This window comes from Prionailurus viverrinus, chromosome A1 (assembly GCF_022837055.1).
Source record: "Prionailurus viverrinus isolate Anna chromosome A1, UM_Priviv_1.0, whole genome shotgun sequence".
NCBI lineage: Eukaryota > Metazoa > Chordata > Mammalia > Carnivora > Felidae > Prionailurus > Prionailurus viverrinus.
The window spans coordinates 229,416,735-229,439,956 of NC_062561.1; the positions used below are offsets into that span (position 1 = coordinate 229,416,735).

The window sequence follows — 23,222 nt, forward strand, 5'->3', positions numbered from 1 at the left end:
AACATCAGTTAACCCAAGCATTCAAAACTGACTTTTTCCCAAATATTTAAAATTAATAGCAATCTTTTACCTAAAAAAAAAAAAAAAAAAATCAGCTCCTTACTCCTCTGTAAACTGCTTTCTGTACATTCCACATTCAAATAGTAGATTATGTCACAGAGAATACATCCAAAAGAATAAAGGTTGTAGCGAATTAGAGGGAAGGGTTGGGGTTTGTTCGGGGTTTGTTTGTTTTTTTTATCCTTTCTTCCTGGTCACAGACTAAGGACTATACTGATAATATCAAGCTGCTTCTTGGTTACCTTATTAATAATCCTTTTGACAGTAGAGAATAAGATTTCAAAAGCACCTTGGCGTGTTTCATAATTCTCCCTTATTTCCAGGAATCATGAACTAGTCTTCTCTGCATGCACCACTCTCTCACACCACCCCCGCCCCCATGCTGAGCACTCAACAAATAAATGTACTGACTGAGAGCCTGTGAAGTGAAAAAGACATCTAAGGACACAGCCCATACTCCCACCCTCTCGGAATTCACTCCAGTCAGGCCTCCAGAAGCTGGCTGGGGAGCTCGGGAGGCCTTGAGGAGACTGGTGAGCTGTACTGGGTGGGACTCTTGAGGGAACCACAGTCCACACCCCACTCTACAGGGGCCCTGGGCCAACTGGGAGGACAGGGACCTTCCTGGCCCCCAGAAGCCTGTCTTTGGTCTTTGAAGGGATGGAGCTGGTCCCTGTTAACAATTTCTAACTCTCTCCATTCTGAGCGCTCTATGTGAGCATAACTCGTACACTATTTAACCACTATTTTAGTCTCTTCTAATACATTTCTCTTTATAACTTTTATTCCACTGAAAAAAATGTCTCCCTCATAGTTCTGATTTGATCAGAATACTAAAAAAAATTCCACATTGTTTCTTAAACACCTATCTATTTAAGAAATCTGTTTAAAATCACATCTGCATTCAGATCTAGCCAAGAGAAGATACACATATGTGACAAAAAGATTGCTCTTACTAGTTGCTAAAGAGCAGATCTTAAATTTGCATATAAAGAAGAATGCAACACTATTTGCCCAGGAAGGTCCTACATATGCTTCGGTTAGAAAATGCTTGCTCCAATGTTGTATAACTTCAGTCACACAGGGCAAAACTTTCCACTGTTTCACATCTTAAATTAGTGTATAAATGAGGATGTATGTTCAACCACAGGTTAACTTACGGCAGGAGCAAGTCTGCACTGATACTCCCTGCTTACGTTGTTGGTCCACTTAAAGTTAGTGACAGGAAACCATTTCCAACTATGGGCTTCATGCCGGGTATGTTTATAGCTAGACCTACAGTACTCACTCACATCAAGCACTCTGTAGGCCCTTAAGTATTACACTTACCTTTTACACACAACACATCTTTGAGATGATGGTTCTGAGACCGTAAACATTTGTCTCTTGGATTCCTCCCCTTCTGAGGAAATTATTTTGGTAGCTGTTACAATTATCAGTCATTGGTCTGACAATAACCTATGGTTTTCATTGGCAAGTCAGAGGAAGATGTAGTCAAAAGATCAGAAAATTACATTAACGTGTTTTGTTGTTGTTGTTGTTTCTGCAGTCATAAGGAATCCTCAAAAGCTCTAATTCCCATGTGACATGGCTACAAGTGGCCACCATTCCCAAAATGTCAAGGGAACAGATCCAAGCTTTGGCCTAATTGCTCATACCAGATCCCAGGCGGGAGCAGGGAGAGTGGCAAGAAAGAAAAGTGACAATGAGGGGCGCCTGGGTGGCGCAGTCAGTTAAGCGTCCGACTTCAGCCAGGTCACGATCTCGCGGTCCGTGAGTTCGAGCCCCGCGTCAGGCTCTGGGCTGATGGCTCAGAGCCTGGAGCCTGTTTCCGATTCTGTGTCTCCCTCTCTCTCTGCCCCTCCCCCGTTCATACTCTGTCTCTCTCTGTCCCAAAAATAAATAAACGTTGAAAAGTGACAATGAGGGGCAGTGAAAGGGTTAAGGAACGGAGGCGGGTAACACAGGGACAAAGAACAGACTTCCAGGTCATGGATCATTCTTTGATATCCACCGCATTTTTGTTGACTTCAAATTTTAATTTTAATCTAATTCAGAACTACAAGAGAATAAACACGGCTGAACAGAGTTAAGTTGGTGCTTTAAAATTATACCGTTATAATCAACAATCACCTATGTGGTCTCAGACGAGCCGCAGCCTCCTTAGGCTCAGTTTCTCCGTGTGTGAATGAGGAAGTGAGACAAAATACTGTACTCAGAATGGAAACGTGAGTTTTCACAAGGATCATGCCATTTCATGCTTCCAACCTTCTACGTAGAGCCAGCCCCATCATCTAACTTGTAACCTTCCCACGAAACTCAACTAGAGGGTCCTCCAGCTCCTGGGGTCGGATCCAGCACACTCCTCTCTTGGGTGCCCACACCCCACACACCCTGTCCTAGCCTGTGATCATCCGCCCCCTCGTCTCGCCAGGCTCCTCCACCACCCTAGGGCTCCCGAGGCCCGGTGCCCCATACTCAGGCTGTTCTGCCCAAGGGAGGAAAGGATAAGCCGGCACCCCGGGGACCCTGTCTTCTGGGGGCACTGCAATGCCCTCCCCCAGGTCCGTCTCACCCTAAGAGCTGAGATGATCAAATTTCCTGACAACAGAAGGACCAGCAACTTGAAAATACTGCCAAGGTATTCTTTCTTTTTTAAAGACCTTCAGTATAAAACTTACAGCTTTGCTCAGAAGACAACCACAAGTATGAGCAAAAGTGGGGGTGGGGGGGATGTGGAGCATGAATACCAACAATCTCTTCGTTTCCAAGGAACCAGCTACAAACAAAAGAAAGTGGAACAGGTGGGCTAGTTCATATGCACTTGTTCTCAGACAAGCAAAACTATCAAAGGGTTACTTTCATTGTAAATCTTGTTGTTGTTGTTTTTTTCTTTTTAGGTCAGAGTACACTTTAAAGCACTGAAAATAAAAAGGGGTCCTCTGAACAACTCCTCAAACGGCAGCCGTGGAGTGCAACTGAAAGATGACTGCTGCAGACGACAGACACAAAGATTTAGCCAAAAGGGTGTTTTCTGCAGCATCGTTTACCAGAGCAATAGGTAGGAATTGCCCTAAATGACCAACAATCAATGACTGGTTTAATGCCCTCCAGTAAGAGCAACGGAACAGTAGTAGATCCCTTACAAGTAACGGCATGAAAGTGTTTACAGAAGAGTCGCTTCCATGTAATCTGGGCAGTTAGAAACAGAGAAGCACCAAGACAGGCCAGGGGATGATCACTGAAGCCAAGAGCTGTGTGCTGGGTGGTCACGACCGATTCTATTTTTACGAATGTCTAAATGTTCCAATTTTAAGAAATGATGGCAAATATAGTTCCAGGCATAGAAAAGATATTCATGATATACTCTCTAAAACGTGTCATGAGGGATTTTCCTGAAATAAAATTTAAGTGCCATTAAAGACCCTCATTTTAGCAGATGCGGTCCTGTGGTCAGAACACCTGGATGTGGCCACCTGGCCTGCCAGTTACGGGCTCTAAAACCCGAGAATCATTTGCCATCACTGGTCCTCAATGTCTTCCTCTGAAAAATGGGGACATCATCTACCTCTTAGAATTAAATGAAACAAATGGCAAAGGGTTTTTGCAAACCGCAATTTGTCAGATAAATTTTGACTTCATGATTTTTTTTTTTTTTTAATATTCACCCATTTCAAGTGAACCACTGAGTCTTAGTAAATTTACAGCTGTGCGGTCAGCACCCGATCCATTCTGACCACCCGCATCACTCCACTGCACCCGCGTGCCTCTTCGCAGGCGACGGTCTTCTAGCCTTAGGCCAAGGCAGCCACTGACCAGCTTTCTGCCTGTGTAGTTCTGCCTCTTCTAGAAATTTCATACAAACGGAGCCAGACAATACATGGCATTTTGCATTTGGCTTCCTTGCCTCGGCACAGTGTGGTTCAGGCCCATCCTCTTTGTGTGTGCATCAGGTTTGTCCTTACGGCTGAATTTCATTGTACGGATAGGATAGACCACATCTCCTTGGACGTTTAGATGGTCATGTTTGGCTGTCAGGAGTAATGTGGCTGGACTTTGGAAGTCTTTGCCGGAACATGTTTTATCTTGAGGCAGATACCAAGGACTGGAACTGCTAGGTCACGCGGGTGAGCACAAGTTAAAATTTTAAGAAACTACAAACCGTTTTCCAAAGTGGCTGCACAATGTTACATTCCCACCAGCAATTTATGGGGGCTCTGGTTCCTCCACAGCCTCATCACCACTTGGCGTACCCGTCTTTCTCATGACAGCCCTCCTCGTGGGTGGGTAGTGGTCACCGTGGCTTAAATTTGCACTTTCCTCGTGATTAATGATAACACCTTCCTATGTGTTTATTTGCTCCCCATGTAGCTCCTTTGTTGACATGTCTATTGAAACCTTGTGTTAATTTTTTAATTTGGTGTTTGCCTTCTTGAGTTGTAAAAGTTATCCACATAATTAGGTCCTTTATGGGACACATGATTTACATGCATTCTGTCTTGTTCTGTGGCTTATTTTAAAAGGCAAATGTTAAATATGATATTCACCAAATTTTTCTTTTGTTGTTCATGCTTTCTGTATACTGTCTAGGCAATCTTTCATTAACCCAAAATTACAAAGATGTTCTCTTATGCTTCCTTCTAGAAGTTTTATAGTTTTACTTTAGTTTTGTGATCTATTTTCATAATTTGTTCCTCGGTGGAGAAAACCAGTGATAAAACCATATTGCAAAATGACCCCTTTAAACCATATATAAAATATGATTACATATGCTTCTGTGTAGTTATGTGCAAACATACAAACATAAATAGAAAAGGCCTAACCGGATACACACCAAAACACCAGATAGGTACTTGTATTTTAAAGAGTTTTATTTTCTTCTTTTTTGGCGATCCTCGGGAATAACGTATAATAAAGTGGTTTCAAAATGCTATCCTCCCAGCTGTAGGCTCCAGAATAGAAGCTGCAGCCAGAGACATCCTGGAGGTTGGCAGGACAGGAGGGAAAGGGGCTGCTGAGACTTGGAGAGCCTCACAGTTTAGAGAAAGAGAAGACTTAGCTCAGCTTCTAAGGATGAGGGACACCTGGAGAGCCCGGCTGCAAGCTGAGTGCAGAGAACGCAAGGTACTCACGACGGCGGAGAGACTCCAGGTGAAGCCAACAAGATGTTTCATTCCTAAGAAAGCTCCTTCTTCTGAAGAGTACATTTTAAAAAGAAAAAATCAGTGTGCTCTAGAACACTAGTAATTCTTATATGCTGTGTTTTTAACAACACAGCATCCAGATAATAAAAATTAATGAGTTAAGGAGTGTGGTATGCAGTTCTTCATGAATTAGGTTTAATTACAACTACGACTGGAAGACTCCTATTTTTGCCGGGAGCTTTTATCCTTCTGTCCTTGGCCAATGAACTTCAGATACAAGACAGATCTTCGTTTTGAACTAACTGTAATGAACAGCATATTTAATTATAAGGTGACTTCAAACCTTCAAATGCTGAGGAACTACAGTCCACTGCTGTGGGCACCTCTGAATGAAAACAGTTAGCTGCTTCATTATACTGGTGAATTTTTAATTCCTGTTTCTCTGCATCACATGTTCTGTTTTCCAAAGAATTTCCAATCCACAAAAGAAATAGCCAAGGAAGCATGTGATGGATGTGCTCAGTCAACTCCACCGACTCAGAGCTCCGGCCCCAAAGCAGACACTTCCGGCAGCTGCAGCTTACACAGCGCTGTTCTTTGGGTTTTTCTGGCAACAGCTGATAGTTCAGGACAACAAAATCCTGTACCCTCCTTAATCTGCGGGCACTTCCCTTTACACCACAAATATGGACATTCGGCTCTACCGCAGTCACATGACAATACAGAGAGAAGAAAGAAAAGCCTGGAGGTGAGCATTTTAAAGAGGGGCGACAGCACGTTGTCTTCTAACTAGGCTTCTAACAAGTCTGATCAACACCCCCGACAACTGTTATTAACAAGACAGACACGATGCTTACGTGGGATCGGGGCCTCTTCTAGGCACTACACAACATTCGGTGATTGGGTCTGAATCTAAACCTGAGTGGGTACTTTACAGTGGGGAAACTGAGGCAGAGTGAGGCGAAGTAACTTGCCCAAGTCTGGCCGCTACTCTGCACAGCGGCTCCCCCACCACCTGTCCCCTCCGAGGAACTCTCAGGCTAAGCTCCCAAACATCTGAATGGCACTCTGACTCACCGTGAGGAGACGGGGCTCACCACAACCGTCTTCAGACAACCTCTTCCACAAATCTCACTTGAAATGATGCTCAATCACTCATTTCTCCAAATGTCTACTTAACGAGACATGATTGGCTGCACTTGAGGGCGGGGTCCCACAACACGCGCCTCCCTACCCTGACCGACCATCCGATGGCCCACAGTGGCCCATCGTCTACCCACAGTGGCCTAGAGGTGCCGGCAACCATAAAGACAGAGACAGCCTGGCGGAGGCAGAGGTCTCACTGCTCTGTGCTCTCCCTCCGACAGAGAAGAAAAGCAGGCCTTCTTCCTGTCGCTCACCCCACACGCCAGCAACCCGAACCCGCACTCCGCTCCGTGCGGTACAACATGAGGCTGGTGCCTTCAAAACCAGTATTTTCTTGTGTGAGGTCAGGACCAAATCTAGTAGTAGCACAACCACAGATGACACCTTCCTGGCTCCAAACAAGACAATTCCAAACAAGCATTTCCCAAGAAAGAAAAAGCATCATCGGCTTTTAAAGTCTATAGCTATTGGCAGGTTCTGGTATTTTACCAAGGTCTAGAAACATTCAAGGCATTCATCAAGACCCTAGAAAGAGAGCTGCTCTTCTCCTACACGTGTTGACCGTGCTTAAGGCACCAGATTCATCTCTGAGGTACATACGACGTTAACAATAACGAAAAGGAAAAAATTACCAGTTTTGCTGCACAGTCAACTAGAACTCACTTTCCGCCTCGAATTGTGAGCTCCACTCCTTGTGTTTCCCTAACAGCCATCGGCCCGCACCCTCTCCACCACCACCACCAGCTCAGCCTAGCCCAGAGCAGGCACCTCTGTCCACATGGACCCAGGCTCCCTGGCCCAGAGTCCCTCTCACACAGAGGACAGGGCCACACTGCCGGTGCACCAGACTCTCCTAGAGAGGGCAGGTCACAACGTCCCTCCGTGACTCAGTCACATTCTTGAGGATACGGAGAGTCATACTAGATGGATGACAAAATTACTAAAAAGGCTGTTTCTTAGAATGCATTACTTTGTATACTTAAGAACATAAAACGGTAATCTGAATATGAGATCTGATCTTCGCATTATTCCATTATTAAGCACAACGCCAGATCTATCTGACCAGAAAACATGTGCTGAAAAAGATCACCTCCCTAAACTGATTCTGAAGAATACTGTCAGAATTAAAATAATGCGTGCAAGGGTTTTGTAGTCCTTGGGAGGAAAATGTTTCTGGAAACAGGGCACGAAGCTTATTGTTTTCTTATTTTTATTTATTTTTTTAAAAGATGCCCAGATGAAGACTCTAGCGTGGTCACCTCCTAAGTAATCACCTTGGGATGCTACAGACTGACTCCAACACTACAAAAATGCCGCGAGGGCTCAAAGCCATCTGGAAGCTCTCTTTTCAAATTGCCTATTACAGCCTGTGGCACATTCTCTGATGTGGTAAACGGTTATTCTTTCAGAACCTCTTCGAATCTGGGAAATAAGTAAATTATCCTGTGCCAAGTAGAGATGAATAATACTAAGAAGAATGATGAAACTTGGTTACTCTGTTAAAAAAAAAAAGTTATGAATATACTTGGTATATCAAGTATCAAATCATTACATAACAAACCACCCCAAAACTTAGAGACTCAAAACAATGACTTATTATTTCTTATGACCCTGTGAGTTGACTAGGTAGTTCCTAAAATTTATAAATAAAATCATTAATCAAAATTATAAATGACTGGAACAGAATACTGACATTCACAATACCAGCCAGGGTATTTAAAATCAGCTTGAGTTCACGGCCTTCCAATGGCCCAGAAATGTTGGGCTGGCTATATGCTACTTTTACAAGATGACAGGAGGACTTTTATTTTTATCTTTTTTCCTGAAACTGTGAAAGCAAATTTGACCACCAGGTGGGTCCACCTATACCTCTGGGCCCAGATTTTCCGTCACTTCTGTGTTTTTGCTTTTCGTGTAGATCTTGTGATTTGCAGACAATCTATATTTTAAGAAAAGTGAACAATTTCTTTAGAGTTAATAAATGAACAGAACTAATTCATTAAGATTTTCAAAGGAGATCTAGGTGAAGCAGTAAAAAGAACCTCTACCTGTCTCCAGGTAAGGGATCACTTCAGACCACAACTCCTCCCACCCTCCAAGAAAAAGTTCTGTGATCAAAGGAGTCATGCTTGGGGCACCTGGGTGGCTCCATGGGTTAAGCGTCCGACTCTTGATTTCGGCTCAAGTCATGATCTCTCAGTCCATGAGATCAAGCCCTGCACCAAGCTCTGTGATGACGGTGCGGAGCCTGCTGGGAATTCTCTCCCCTCCCATTCTCTGCCTGGCATGTGCTCTTTCTCTCTCAAAATAAATAAATAAACTTAAACAAAAAAAAAGTAGTCAAGCTTGATCCTCAAAATTAACAAATAATGCAGTCAAACATCATAGTCTTAAAAACTATCCTGAGCAAAATATTACACTCAAAATGCAATGTATTTATCTGTTATTGACTCAGTGTTTAAAGTCCTATTCGAAATCAAATTTTAATCTTTAAAAACTGACAGAGCTTATGTACGATTTTAACTCTTACTCTATTTGTGTGATACACAGAAGCAAAATCTTAAGTTACTCTAAAACAAACAGTAGGTAAGGGGCACCTGGGCAGCTCAGTCAGTTAAGCCTCTGACTCTTGATTTCAGCTCAGGTCATGATCTCACAGTGGTGGGATAGAGCCCCGCTGAGCCTGCTTGGGATTCTCTCTCTCTCTGCCCCTCCCTCACTGGTGCTCCCGCACATGCACTCTCTCTCAAAAATAAATTTTTAAAAAAAGAAAGAAAATGAATTTTCAGCTATGAAAATGCAAAATCTCGGTCATTTGACAATGGAGAAGAAATTAACTCAGTAAACAGGCAATATGTTCACCCACTGGAACTGAATAGATGTCTAATGTCAGCGACCACAGTAGAACAGAAACGGAGGGGCACCCTCAAGGGACGAACAGCTTATTCTGTGCCCTGAACCCAAAAAAACCAGCAGCTTTCAGTTAATGCAGTCAGTCCCTCCACTTACGTGTCTCCCCCGCCACTCCACAGATGGAAGATTCTTCGGTCTCTACTTGCAGATCCAGCCCACCAATTTCTAGGCTGACCCAGAGCCCATGGTGGAAATACCAGCCCAGGCCACACAGTCCACAGATACATATGGGACACTGACAACGTGCCATCCGCATCTCAAGCCCTGGGAGTCCAGATCTGAAAAAGAGATGCTTCCTCCCTGACCCCCGAAGCATCCCCATCCTACAGGGGAGGCTGAAGTTAAACACAGAATGGACACAGGAAGTGTTGAATTCAAGTATCAATTGCAATGAAAGATTAAAGACAGGGTCCTATCAAGTGGTTAATACAGAGTTTCAAAGAGGGGTCAGAGAAACCTCACAAGGGACTCTCCAGCTGAGTGTGGAGGGCAGGGAAGAATGTGGAAGAGGAGGAGCGAAGGTCAGACAAAGGCAGGGACGCCCTCCAGAAGCAGAACAGAGGCACTGGTGGGTCGAAGTGAGGAGACTTGTGAGGCCAGGGCCACCTGACGGGATGACGCGACACACAAAGCCCCTAGAACACGACGTCTGGCTCCCAGAAGACACCACTGCCGGGGCTGGTTCTCCGGCCCCACGATGGGACAGGGTGGGGACAGAAGCCGGGGTGTGAATCACCAGCTAGTGGCCAGGGCACTGCTTTCATGACCTTCTCCAGTCAGTCAGTGGAGAGCTGTGCTCTGACCGCGGGATAACACTACTTCAGATGACCTCTTAATCACAGCCATTTGCCCTGGGAACCCCGATGCTGGCTACATCCTCTCCTGCAGGTCTGTCTGGACCCATTCTAACAGGGCTAAGACACCCCACTCCAAGCCCTTCTCCACACTCCCCTGTCTGGGCAGCAGTACAGCACTACATCTATCTAAAGTTTAAACCAAAGTTTAGCAAGGGAAACCATCAGACCAGAGGTAAAATACACTTCAAGTCGCCAAATGGCAAAGAGGGTCTATTCAAGGCCAGCAAAGCTCTGGGAGTGAACAGGCCATCACTCCACAAATCTCCGGCTTTGGGGTACAGGGAAGGGGGGAGAGGCAGAAAAAAGCCCCAGGAAGCTTCCTCGAATGTCTTCTCCATAAAGTCCAGCCAACAGAATGGCATCAAAAGTAGAAATAATCCTTAATAACAACAGTCTCTTCTTAGTAAAAGAAGCTGGAACTTGTTTTACTGTTTGAAGGCAGTACATCGTTATAATTTTCCAAGAACTAATAGGCTTAAATCATTCAACAAAGAATAGTATTTTCTTGAAAGTAGGTAAGATGGCTTTGTGCCTTTCAAAAGAAAGACACCATTCAAGAGAATATTTAGTAATTCTGCCTTAATCTAGAATCTAATAGTACTGATTTTTTTTTTAAATCAAGGCAAATTCTAAATAACTGTCCTTAATGGAACCTAGAAATAAGAATAGTTAATACCTCCCACTGCAGTTTTGGGGGTACTTTTCAAGAAAATATTTTTCCCTAGTTTCTGATCATTTAAAGAAGTACATGTCTGGAAATGAACTATTTTGCCACTCCTCACAAAGACTCGAGTTTGATTGGAAGAATAATTTTCAAAACTGATCTCTGAGCAAACGCTTCCAAGGCTCAGTGCCACTTAGTCCCATGATGACCAATCTTGATTCCAGAGGGGTTCTGAGGTTACAGGTATTAGCAAAAGTGGCTCTTAGAATTCAGTCCACGGTAGTTGACTGTGGGCCTGACTGAACAAGATCAAGAGGGTCAAGAGGTTCTAAGTACACAACCCGGTTCTCTAACCTAATGCAAAGGAGCTCACTTAAGTACAAAGTCAAGAGAAGAATCACCCAGGCAATGCAGCTGATCCACCAGCTACTTACAATGCCCCAAACTCCCACCATTATGGTTCCACATTAAGGGTGTGCTGTGGCTTCCAAAAGGTCTCTGTGAAATGTTAAATGAGAGAGTTAACACCTTAAATGAAAAGGGTGGACCAAATGATCTGAAGTCTCCTGAATCTCTAAAGCTCTGATTCTACATTTAGGACAATTAAATGCTAGGCAGAGAGCAGGGCCCGAAGGACCAGGAGACTGGGCAAAGGTGAACCTAGGCAGCCAGGAGAGGGAAACAGGCATAACAGAGTGTTAGCTGAAAAATCAAGTTATAAGTCAGAATGTACTAACTTGCTGCTATATATAAACATCTATACTTATGGAAATAAAACACTAAAAGTACACATTTCAAAACTCTAACCATGATGATCTAGAATGGCAGGATTGCAGGGACTTACCTTTTCCATTTGCCTTCTACAGTGCAGTTTGCTGGTAGACCCCTCATAGAGACCAGGGGTCTCTTGCAATTTTACACATCACATAAGCAGAGGCACTCTTTGCTCCAGACTATCACTAATGACAAGGATATTTTTACAGCGAATATACTTGGAAGAGAGAGAGTGTCTCCCGCCAGAGCAAAGGGGCAGGTTTCCTTATGGTCTTGGAAGGTAGGGAGTGTCTCTCTTCAGAGCCAAGAACAGCCACACTCACAATGCAGTGCAAAGATTCAGACACCCTAAATTCAGGGCTCTTCTCCTGTAACGCAACCCACCACTCACACAAGTGTCCGCTGGCCTTCCATGTGTCACCCTGTGGGAATCAGGCTTCAGAGTACTGGTGCAAAAAAAAAAATGCTGATATCATGACAACTCTTTCCTATCCTGAGTAGTAAAATTCCTTTGTCTCTGGCCCAGTAGTCTCACGTCTTCTGACAGCATCTGTCAAACTGTAGCAGGCCAATCTTTTAGCCTGCAAATCGGGTGAAAAAGCTCAGACCTTTCATAGCTCTTGACAAATATATGCTAGTGTTACCATCCAAGATGCTCAAATTAGTGACAGACAGTTTCTACTGCTTGCAACTAAAAGCCATGACTAATGATATAACTGCTTTAAGAATCAGGTCTTTAAGTGTTCAGGAAGGAAGGGAGGGAAGGGGGGAAAAAAGAAAAGAGAAGAAAGGGAGAAGGATCCAGAGGACCCTCATCTCTACAAGACAGCACTGGACAAGGCGAAGGGCACTGTCATTCTTACTGCACCCCTGCTCTGTGAAAGGTGCCATGCCTGGAGCTAAGGGACACAGCTGGGGACAAGACAGATAGGAAGCATCTCAATACACACATGTATATGCCTACCACCCCACAGTAACTACCTGAACCAGGACAAGGTGCTTTGAGAGGGTAGGAGAGGGGAGTCAGAGCAAGTCTGAGGAGGGTTAGGAAAGACATTCTTGACATTCCATAGATGTCACTTAACACACAAGGAGACTTCTTCTCTCATCTTCATCCCAGAGAACGTTTACAAGTTAAATAATCAGCACACATATACCAGCCCTCCATCCTTTCAATCCCACTGTTGTTACAATTCTAGAATAATAGTATAATTACAAGATTAGTGCCAAGCAGAGGACTGATAAGCATTCCATGACTATGGTCTAACACGAAGTCAATTTAGAGTCACTTAAAGTTGTTAATCATTAACCACAGCCGAACAGCCTTTGATAACCTTTGCATATAAAGTGTTTAGATTATCCAATGATTGACACATGCAAATTTAAGCTCTAGGATCTTTAACACTTCATATAGTACCTTGTAGCTGAGAAGGTGGTTAACAGATGAAAATAATTAGGATTATCTAAGAATATTGGACTCAGCAAGAAAGAGCATTACATTTCCTCTCAATTCACTCTCTGTGACTTCAGTCAAGTCACTTAACCTCCCAGGCACCAAATGCTTATCTGTCATAAAAAGGGATTAGAGCATAGGTCATCAGGACTTCTTCTAAAGGTAGAAGAATTATTTCAACTCATTAAACCAGCATTTAGTGGCAGTGCTCCATTTCACATATAATGTATCCTGGAAAACATGACTGTTCCTAAATGACAGGCATAAAATGCATAATTTCAGCGAGGTTCAGAAGGGTGTGATTTCCAATCACAACTAATCTTTGCTATTAATTTTTTTAAAAAGCCATTTTGCCCCATGAAAGCAATATACATGCAAAATGGCCATTTTGGGTAGGAAGGAAGGAAATACAGATAACCAGTAATCCCATGTCCTAAAGGCAACCATCACTAACATTTAAATAAGGCTCAGAGTTTTTTTATAAACACAGACATTTAGATAACTTTAGATAAAGCCCAGTAAAGTCCACATACACACACACCACCAACTAACATAGAATAGACAAAAAAGGAAGTGCTCAGAAAAAGCCAGGAAGTGCTGAAAAAGTGCTCAGGACAAGTCAAAACTTGAACAAGCTCCTACTGGCTAACTTGGAACAATCTGAACAAAAATAATAATGGTAATAACCAGTAGAATAAAATGAGAATCTATGCACCTATTCTGATATAATAAAAAAAGTCTCTTTCTTACAGTAGGATTCCAACTAATAAAAAAAACTAAATGAATTAGAAAATTATCATTTGGCAAATACCAGAGTGATAGTTATTTTAGGCAAAAACCATTACTGGGTATAAAATTAATGAGTGAAAGCAGGATGAGAGAGGAGGTTGAGATATTTACAAAGTTTCAAAGAACACCCACCCCCACAAGATACTTACCAGTTACAATTAGAAACATTATTAATTTTACAAAGGAGATCTCCTTAGGAATCATCCTTAGTGGTGATGGGACAGACACAGCAGAGATGTGTGCCTGCTGATGAAATGCACAGAGAGGAACACAACTTCACTTCCAAAGCATTTCTGACAAAAATGAATAATCTGCATTGAACGACGAGGAAATACACAAATCCAAATTGAAGAATATTCAACCAATTAGCTAGAATTAACTAGCTTGAATTCTTCAAAACTGTCGTGGTCTTGACAGATAAGGAAAGACTAAACAACTCTTGCAGATTAGAGAAGACTAAAGAGCTACACAACAAAACATATGCAAGCCCTGGGAATGAACCTTGCACCAGGTAAAGGGTGTTACTGACACAATGGATAAGATGTGCATAAGGTTGTCAATTAAATTATATACTCAATCAGTGTAGTTTTCCCAATATTGGTAATTTTAATGTGGTATGTAAGCAAAAGTCCCTGGTCTTAGGAAATACACATCAAGGTATCTGGAGGTAAAAGAGGCATCGTGTACAACTTAATCACCTATGTTTCAGGGGGGAAAAAAAGTTTATCTAGATGATAATAGATATAAAATATAGAAAGAGGCATGAATAACAAGTGCAGTAAGACATTCACATTTGGAAAATCTGGATGAAAGATATATGGGATTTTCTTGTACAATTTTTCCAACTTTTTTGGGTATCTGACCTTATTTAAATGTGTCTTACATATGTGCACATATATGCAAGTATAGGGTGGAGGTCTTCCTGTAAAAACAGACACTTCCCTAAATCATTATCTGTAAAGGCTGCACAGTATTCCCCTGCTGAATATACCACAAGTTATTTAACATTAACTCTGCCAGCAGCAATGCCTATATACTCAAGTATACGCCTGTGCATACTGTTTATCTCAGCAGAATTTCTAGAATAAAATACCTCCCTTGAAACAGGGATTTTACTTGAATTTGAATTCAGTTACTATCCAGGTATCTAGAGACAACGGGCAATCTAACATTTAATTTAAAAATGAATCGGGTCTTTAAATGCCTCACCCTTACCTGACTCTCCAGCTAGTGGGGCACCTGTAGAACAATGAAGAAAGAAAATGATGATTATAGGGGTGCCTGGGTGGCTCAGTCGGTTAAGTGTCCGACTTCGGCTCAGGTCATGATCTCCCGCTCTGTGAGTTCCAGGCCCGCGTCGGGCTCTGTGCTGATGGCTCAGAGCCTGGAGCCTGCTTCGGATTCTGTGTCTCCCTCTCTCTCTGGCCCTCCCCCGTTCATGCTCTGTTTCTCTCTGTCTCAAAAATAAATAAAACGTTAAAAAAAAAAAAAAAGAAAATGATGATTATAAACTGTTTATACTGTCACCAAGAGGTCACATTGCCTTGTTTACCTCCATTCACAGACTTTAAAGAGAAAACGAAGGGCACCTGGCTGGCTCAGTCGGTGGAGCATGCAACTCTTGACTTCGGGATTGTGAGTTCAAGCCCCACAGTGGATGTGGAGCTTTTAAAAAAAAAAAAAAATTAAAGTGAGCACAGAAATACAAAGGGAAAACAAACTACCCCTGCCTGCTCACAGAGAGACATCAAATGGATGGCAGAAACAACAGGAGTCAAATTTAGTTATAAAATTACACACATGCCATGAAGTGCAAAGACCAGCTGTGTGCTGGAAAGGCCGATGCGCTCAGCACTCCAGTGGACAGAGCGCTGCTTACTGCCTGAGCCTGCTGGGGCCTTGGGGGCGGGCGGGGGGAGGGGTCCGGAAGTGCTGATGGAGCAAGCGTTCTTGCTGGGAATACTGAGGAAGCATGGGGAAGCTGAGACGGCCTGTTCAGTTGAGAAATGGAACCGGTGAGGCTCTGGGCTTGGGATCTGTGCGGTCGCATCAAAGAGAACACTCGCTGGTCACGAGGACCTTCAGGAGGTTCAACATCCTCATCACCATCAAGTGTAGGATCCGTGGAACCTCTGAGAACTTAGGTACATAGTCTTATTCCCCAGTTTCACATCAATTAGCCACAGAAATATATGTGGAAAGAATCAAAAAGAAGCCCTGGTCAGGGGAGATGCTCTGAAGGCTGAAGTTGGAACAGCCTGAAGGTCAATGACGTGTCCACTGGTATCTGATCTGCCAAGCACATGACTGCCTAACCGGCTAGGAGACAGTTTTTGAATGACATATAGTAAATCTCTTGTTTCTGACCATGAGAATGAGATCAATGTCAGAAACAACAGTAAACGATTCCACCACTTGAAAATACTACCTCGAGCATGAAAGAACTAACCAGCTTCGGAATACAGGCCACCACTTTTATAAAAGGAAAAGGCTAGCTTTTAGGTTTTCATATTTTAAAAGTATACATAGACAGAAAACCTACTCAATTTATCATCAGTGAGAACTTTAATTCCACTAACCCTCAAATAAGCAATTACATTTAGTAATACCTCCTCGCACTATTTTATCCGCATGTGTGCCTACCATATAGTCTCTCCTACAACAGAAATGGAAGCAAATAATACAGTCTTGTAAGCTGCTTGATGCACTTATTTATAGTGAACTGTGTCATGACCTAATATTCTAGTATTAATCTACCACATCATACTAACGATTACACAAAACATTTGTAATCAAAAATATGCATCACACAACAAATGTTCATTCAAAATCGTTATACTGATAGAAGCTGCATGGAGTGCAGTTTAGACAAAATTTCCAAGTCTCAACTCTTGTAATTAGAGCAATGACTGACACAGATTTCTGAGCGACCTCCCAGCAGTTCATTCCTACCACCAGTAGAAAGCTTTCTAAAATACTCGAGAGTTCTCCAAATCTCATAAGCTGCTAATATGACATGCGTGGCATGTTTCCGTGACTATAACCACTTTCACCTTTGAGGTAAACTATGCTTTGCAAAGTAATCACTTCTAATATGTAAACTATCATAAAAACAAATCAATACCACGCTCAAGTTTTTAAAACTTTGTTGGTTTTTTTTCAAGTTTATTTATTTTGTGAGAGAGAGAAACAGAGAGCATAAGCAGGGAAGGGACAGAGAAAGGGCGAGAAGGAGATTCCCAAGCAGGCTCCGTCTGCACTGAGCCTGACGTAGGGCTCGATCTCACGAACCATGAGATCATGACCTGAGAAATCAAGAGTCAGGATGCTCAACTAACTGAGCCACCCAGGCACCCCAAAACCTTAGTTTTAAGGGCAGTCCAAACTCAGCTCTGAGGATGGGTAACGTCTACATAGAATTTTTGATTCAATGGAAGGAACACACCCGAGAAAGTCAGTGGGCTGATATACTTCTCTGAGGCATTAACTTTCCCTCTTCTAATCTTGACCTGTAAATGTCCATGGAAAAGACAAAAACGCTTGTTTCATAAGAAGGGTATCGTTACGTTCTTCTTATTCACTGCCTTAGAGGCAGTTCTGATCTACACCTGGTGCCCCAGTAGTTATTAACCGCATTCCCTTTCATTCTTAAAAATAATCTGGTTTGTACAACAAATTATTTGGTAACCTACTTTAGGCTTCCAAGAAGTTTACTGCAGACACTTCTTTTGAGATAATGTATGTATTACTATTATTATTAACACAGATACATTCCCTTTCTTTACAGAACAACATTACCTCCAAAGATGAGACTCAACATTCTCTCAGAATTCCTTTTTTTACACTTAGGATACAATAACACCTAATTCTAGTTTTTACAACTTTTCCTAAATTCTTTTTTCACATCTTTGATATGCCAACATTCCAATATGTTTAGCATAAACAAAAAAAGACAAAACACCAATAAATGAGCCATTTAAGGTCATTATTGAATACAAAGAGATTAATCAACAAAAGCAAGAGTTCACGGTGGAGAGGCAGGGCTATCAGCTTCAGGGAGATATACAGGTTTCCGTTGCTAACCCAACGTTCTTAGAGCGTGCCTAAGAAACTGGACACTAGAAGGGCATAAAACAAAGACACAATTACCATTTTGTAGAAGCCAAAATCCTCTTCGGATTTCTTTCTGTTAGAGAAAACTGGAACTGAAGTAGGTCTTCCACAAAAGACAGTGGGTGCGACACGCACTTTCTGAGAGCAAGAGAAACCTGTACTAACAACCTCCAGAATGCTCTAGTGACTGTCCTTTCCACTCTGCAACTTTCCTGACTGTGGCTGACTTCCCTATGTCTTGATTATGGTCTACTTCATCAGAATGCACTTCCCCCCTCATTCTATGATTTCATCGGTTTAGAAAAATATTACAAATTATACTCTATGTGTTACTGATGAAAATAAGTGGACAGTTGGCTATGCCCATTTTTTTCTTTTTTTTAAAATTTAAATCCAAGTTAGTTAACATAGTATAATAATGATTTCAGGAATAGAATTTAGTGGTTCATCACTTACGTATAACACCAGTGCTCATCCCAACAAGTACCCTCCGTAATGCCCCTCACCCGTTTAGCCCATCAGCCCAACCAACACCCCACCAGCAACCCTCAGTTTGTTCTCTATATATTTAAGCATCTCTTACGGTTTGTCGCTATGCCCATTTTCAAAACGTTGGTAAAAGAATCCTAAGTCCACACTGCAACGCCAGAAAGTGATCTGTATACAGTAACTTACTTCTGACTAATTTCTAGAAAGTCATTTCAAAGTAGATGCAGAGTGCAACATACATACATACATGTCAATTACACATACATATATGCCAAAACTTTGATATCCAGACCTTGCCCCATGGGCTAAGACCCAGATGCAGACATGCAGTAGATGGGACTGATAGTCAACACACGGTCATGGTCAACACACCACAGAAGCAGGACTTCCAAGGTCCCGCGTGGGAGGGTGGGGGCGGAACAGTCCTGCAGAGGCTGGGGTATCCTGCCTGCCACTCCCCACTTTCCAGAGAGCTGACTGGGCTAGTTTATTACATATGTATCAATCTCAGGAGAAGGCCATTGCTACCTAATTCACCAGGGAAATCCTAGAGGCATGTGTGTGGATACAAAGTGATTAAATTACTATGCAGTGTTATCTGATTTTCATTCTAAAAGACACAAGTGTCAAATGAAGGGGTGTGTATGCAAATTTGTCCTGAGATATGGGAGTAGACCAGGCCAGCCATTCACTTCTGTTGGAGGAGGGATTTTTTTTTTTTTTTTTTTTAAATTTAGTGAGTTCTTCCAACACAGGGAAACCAGGTATTTGCAAAGGATCAAAGTTCCATCAGTCACTGCCCCAGCATCCGGGTGGGTCTTCAAATAAATAAAGGACAGAGAAGGCAAGTTAGAGAAATATTTATGCTGAAATTTCACGTACCTGAATTATTTCGACAGGCAGGAACATAGTAAATGCAATACGCCAGCCTACAAAAGAGTATGTGTGTCTGCAGAAAGGCCACAAGAATGAGGCTTGAAGCAAGCTAACACCGGTATCTCCTCTGGCTCAAATTTCCTATAGAAATAGACATTTTGCACACACTTTTAACAAATAGTCTTTTTTTTTTTTAATTTTTTTTTTCAACATTTATTTATTTGTGGGACAGAGAGAGAGCGTGAACAGGGGAGGGGCAGAGAGAGAGGGAGACACAGAATCGGAAACAGGCTCCAGGCTCTGAGCCATCAGCCCAGAGCCCGATGCGGGGCTTGAACTCACGGACCGCGAGATCGTGACCTGGCTGAAGTCGGCCGCTTAACCGACTGCGCCACCCAGGCGCCCCAAACAAATAGTCTTATAAACAAAGAGATCCACCAATTTTTCAAATATTTGTGTAAGTCACTGATTTTATGTTTGTCCTCTCAAACTGCGCAATTTGATAGGTCTGTCACTAGGCTTCCTTACACAAATGAATGGTTTTCCCACCACCTAGATGGGTCTGCCTCGCTCAGTCCTCATCTCGCCAAGTCCCCTAACAGAGCCACGTGTTAGCAAAGACCACTGGGGATTAAGGAAGCAATCCCTTCGAATAGATCATCTTGCCTCCATTCAAAATAAGTAACCTATATTAGATCAAGCCTGTACCTTTCCTTTCCATAGATTCATTCACTAACGACTATGTAAACTAGCTTCTGTTGACCAAAAAAGGCCAGTCCTCCGGGCCAGATACAAACTAACTTCTGAACATGGTCAGAACTGCCGAACCTCAGCTCTCTGCAATCCCAAATGAACTACAGACCTCCTTAAAGCCTATGCTGGCAGAAAATGCACGAAATACGTTCCCGAGAGCATGAAAATGAACGGCACTCTCACGTAAATCTACCCAGTGCCTTGGTCATGTGTCAAGCTAAGACAGGAATTATCCAACATTCTCCAAGACCACAGACTTACTTAGATTAAAGAGGAACTGCTATTTTTGGGTTTTTCAGGATTAACCCTTTACCAGCCCTCTGTCAATCTAATTTGACAGAAATACCTGGTGTTTTAGGAAGTGATAAAAATTTCAACAACATTCCATTTGCAGCCAGGCTAGTGATTTTAGTCCAAATTTGATAGCACTGAATATTAGGCACTTCATTAAACTGTGGGAGAAACCCCAAATTTCTACATGGTATTCAAAAGGAGACAAAGGCTAGAAGTCATGTGCCAACTTCCTCACTACAGGATAATTTCATATGTAGACACATTTTTACAATACGACTACGACAGACGAAAAATGCTAAAAATAGAAATAAACATAATTTGAAAATAATGTGACTTCATAACTCTTATGCCAAACTGGCAATTTGTAGGAGTTTTTCAAGGGAGAATCAGAGCCAAACTTGTAACATCTGTAGTAAAAACCCAAGACCAACATTAAAGAATTATTCATGGAAAAACATTTTCACTACAATGAGCCAGAGCTCAACTGCTAAAAATATATGTAATGTGCACACAAGTGCACGGGTTCACCTATGTAACATGCACACAAGTGCACAGGTTTACAAAAGTATTTATTTCACAGTATCTCAGCTTCGAAATTGAACTACATTGCCGGATTTTTCCCACCCAAACATTCCAGGCTAAAAAGCAATACGGAATTTATAGGACAACAGTGGAAACTGGTGAGGAATTACAGCAGAAAAGCTGAAAAGCACTGATCGGCAGGTAAAGGAGAAGCTAAAAGTCTTTACTGATGGGACTGCGCCCTTCCTGTCCTTTACAATCTCTCTTTATAGGTTATCAGCAATGGTGCAGCAGAAAATGATGATGAAAAAGGAGGACAAAGCATTCAAAAATAGGTAATGCCTTTCATAACATTAGAGTCTGTGTAAGGAATAGAAAATAACGGGTCTGATTTTATATGCCACAAAAAAACTAAATTGTATTTATACTCCTGTCTACTGAATCATTTAATTTAAAAGTGCCAGCTGAGGGGTACCTGGGTGGTTCAGTCGGTTAAGCATCCAAGCCTTGACTTTGGCTCAAGTCATGATCTCGTGGTTCCTGAGTTCGAACCCCACAACGGGCTCTGTACTGACCGTGCAGAACCTGCTTGGGAGTCTCTCTCCCTCACTCTCTGCCCCTCCCCTGCTTCCATGCACGCTCTCTCTCTCTCAAATAAATAAACATTAAAGAGTTCTAGCTGAGCAGTCATGAGCAGGGACCAGCCCACCCCTTACCTTGGGCTACTTAACTACTCTGTACCTCGGTTTCCTCATCTGTGGAGAACGGTATGCTTACTAAGTGATACAGGCAAGAACGGCAGACAGCACGGCCTCGACAGCCCAGAAGGGTGGGCTGGCATCACAATTATTCTAAGATCTCCGGAAACTGCTTCACAAAATATTTACTCCACTCCTACATGTGCACAGTTTGTCCTTTTCGCAGAAAGGCTTCGACTTTTTACTTTGGGTCCCCTGGCAGAAGTCGCAAATAAAAACACTAGTGATTTTATAAAATCTGTATTCACATTTCAGGAATTCCAACACAGCCTGATGATGGTCCCGTCTAACTTCTCAGCTGGCGAGGAAGAAAGCAAGGTTACAAGTATGACAAAAGCAAAGACGATTCAAGCTTCCCACGAACAAACCTGAAAGACCGGCGTCTGCTCCCAGCTCAACCGGAATAAAGCTCAGCAGCAGAATAAAACCTTCAGTGACAGAACACGCTTATCCCCAGAAGAAAGGCAAAGCCTTCCTTTTGTTATTTTAATAATTCCCTCCTCCTCCTTTCCCCTATGTCTCACTCTCTGGTTGCTTTACAAGAAAATACATCATTTTAATAATCAGGAAACCCCACAAAACAGAACTAAGTCACGACTCCTTGAAGCATTCCATACAAAACATTCCTGTCACCTTTACTCAAATGGAGTTCTATGTGGAATTTTAAATAAAGATTCAAATGTCAAATCCCAATCCAAATGTCCACTTTTTCTTCATAAATTCAGAAACTCTAACAACGAAAGAACATAATCTGCTCAGATTACACTGGACTGACTGTAGTGTACACACTCCTCGGGACGACTTCCAAAAACACAGATTCAAAGGTACACCCTGACCAAGAGCCGATCAGATGCCAGTGCTAAGGACTATGGGCAGTAAAGCGAGCCAAACAAACCCCATGGCGCCAACGTTTACACTCTCTTGCTAACACAGAGGGAATGGCAATTCTCTTTGCACCTTAGAGCATCAACCACCAACAAAAACCACCTGGTAACTTGTTGCCTTAAAAATCCTTCTTGCCCCTATTAACTGCTGGTTGGACAGATCTGCAGTCCTCGCTAATACCAAACACTGCATTTTGAAACGGTGGGGAAGCAATAGCACATAATCCACTCCAGTACTTCCCAACTTACTGCATTTGGACACTGTAATTAGATACACAGGAAAGACCAAGACTGGCACCCACACACCACTACGGAGGTCCCATTCATCACATGAGCCTGTTTCCACCGAGGAACATCTAAATCTCCTGACTTTCCCACACTTGGTATCACTGAGCACTCATGCTCCAATTTGCCCAAATATTGCTAAGCATTTATATCAAATTTTAACCATGGACTTATCCACCACGAAAGCAGTATTGGCTCTCACTGGCATGACAAAACCACGAGGCTCTACATGCAAGGGTCTCAAACAGCAGACGCTACAAATGACAAGCCACCCCTTTGGAGCTGAGTGCAAGCAAACCCCAGTGCCTCTGTCCAGGTGAGGCTGACCCTGCCCGCTCCATGGCAACTCAGAGACCCATCAACCAGAATGTTCCATCAGGGCACCAAGGATACAACCTTTCGCTTCAATTTCAAATGAGTCCAAATTTAGACTGCTCTGGAACAACAT

General features: G+C 42.7%; 1 protein-coding gene and 1 long non-coding RNA gene across 3 annotated transcripts in view; one reads left to right on the forward strand and one right to left on the reverse strand.

The window, feature by feature from the left end:
- TRIO (trio Rho guanine nucleotide exchange factor) overlaps positions 1 to 23,222 on the reverse strand; it is a 353,804-nt gene that overhangs the window by 288,493 nt on the left and 42,089 nt on the right. The gene's annotated exons all lie outside the window — the stretch shown is intronic.
- LOC125164591 (uncharacterized) lies at positions 2,800 to 22,243 on the forward strand. The gene is made up of 3 exons (XR_007151832.1): positions 2,800 to 2,864; positions 2,961 to 3,121; positions 21,861 to 22,243. It is a non-coding gene; the product is annotated as an uncharacterized LOC125164591 (long non-coding RNA).